This window comes from Caloenas nicobarica, chromosome 2 (assembly GCF_036013445.1).
Source record: "Caloenas nicobarica isolate bCalNic1 chromosome 2, bCalNic1.hap1, whole genome shotgun sequence".
Lineage (NCBI taxonomy): Eukaryota > Metazoa > Chordata > Aves > Columbiformes > Columbidae > Caloenas > Caloenas nicobarica.
The window spans coordinates 73,817,329-73,819,280 of NC_088246.1; positions in this window are offsets into that span (position 1 = coordinate 73,817,329).

Here is a 1,952-nt window from a genome sequence, read left to right on the forward strand (position 1 = left end):
AGAAGTAGAGACAGGCAGCATGAGAAAACTTTGAGATCCTTAATACTTCCACTGCCCCTGCCTGTGATGTACAATATCTGTTTCCTGGATAAAAAGAGAAGTTAAGTCCCCAGAGCCTGGATCCAGTACCTTTCATAAGCCCTAACTTCATTTTTAAAAACGATAAAAGAAAACGTAATTTGCTTTCCAGCTTTACCAGTAATCCATACGTGTTCATGTCGCAGACTACAAAAACATCTGTGAGATCAATAATAAACACGCTACTCGTCGTTCGTTCTTCTGCTTTATTGAAAGAGAACATTCTCCGGCATACACCCCGCTCTAAACTTTCTCCAGTTTGAATGATGGAATACGGATAATAGGAAAATGCATTGCAAATGGCAAAATGGCATGTTCTTTACAAACAGGCAGGAGACCCTCTGAGATTAAATCAAGCAGTTTAATTTCTACATTTCTGAATAATAATGAGTTATAATAACACAGCAATATGACGGCAAAGTCTCATATATTAGGGAATATCAGAATCACATTTGCCAGTGTGTTCCTCCTCAGCACTCACCGATCCTCCTTTTCAGAAACAGCTATTTTGCTAAAAGGCTTCAAGTTATTTTTAAGTCAACTTCAAGCACACATTTTATTTTTGGCATTTGTCACTTAACAAATATGCTTTAAAAATACGATTTTAAATGCTGGTGCACTTGTTGCTACTAGCCAGAATACATACTGATTTACTACACTAGCATTTGAAAAGGTAAACTTTTAAAACACTGCAAACATAAAAGCTCAAATTTTCCAAATGCTACAGGACAATATATATTTATGTATAATGTTAAAAACTTCTGCACCTTGTTATTAGAAACACAGCACTTCCATTTTATAGCCTAATAGGATTAATAACTAGATTTTACGTATTTTCAAGTTACATCTAATTCATACATTTTCCAAAAAATGCCTTTAGCTACTTTTCTTGTAAGAATTTTACCCGATTCTTTTGGCCATTATGTTCTCTACGTATTTTGCCATTATTGCTCTCATTTACCTTTTCTCGTCATTATTAAATGTTTTTATTATTTTCTTCCCGCAGCCTCACACAGACACACCACCAAAAGAATGTAGAGTAGAACACATTTTTGCGATCTTTATGACGGCAGCAGCTTCACGTGGGTGATTTACTACTCACATTAGACTAGCGGAGCATTAGCCAAACCTGGGAACAGAACCCCTTCTCAGGGACTCCCAACTATTTTGGTTTCACCGCGAGGTGAAACGCGACCGTGCTCCTCTGGGGCCTTCCCTGAGCATCAGGGCACCGCCTGACCGACCCACGGCTGCCGACAGGTGCCCGCGGCTGACGCGCCCTCACACCTGCCCGCGGGGCGGCCGTTAGCGGGCGGCCGTTAGCGGGCGGCCGTTAGCGGGCGGCCGTTAGCGGGCGGCCGTTAGCGGGCGGCCGTTAGCGGGCGGCCGTTAGCGGGCGGCCGTTAGCGGGCGGCCGTTAGCGGGCGGCCGTTAGCGGGCGGCCGTTAGCGGGCGGCCGTTAGCGGGCGGCCGTTAGCCCCTGCCCCGCTGCTCCCTCAGCAGCGCACCCCGAGCGGAGAGACTGTGGCTCCTGCCGCCCGGGACACCTTTCTCGCAGCGGTACACCAGCACCCCGACTGTGTTCCGGAAGGAGAGGAGAGCACATAGCGGGATTATCTCCGATCCGCCGCCGAGCACCTGCTGAGAAACCCCTGCGAAGCCTCAAACCCAGCCCTCTCCCGCAGCGCGTCAGCTGCCTACGGAGCAGCGGGCGGTTCCCAATAAAGAGGCCCCGCCCCGCCGCCAGGCAGAGGCAGGAGCTGGAGGAAGCCGTCTATCGCCTCAAGGCCGAGTAGCGGAACGCCGAGCGCAAGCGGCCGCTCTCTCGATGCGCTCGGTGCTCGCGCCGAGCCCTGGCATCCCCGCCGCCACTT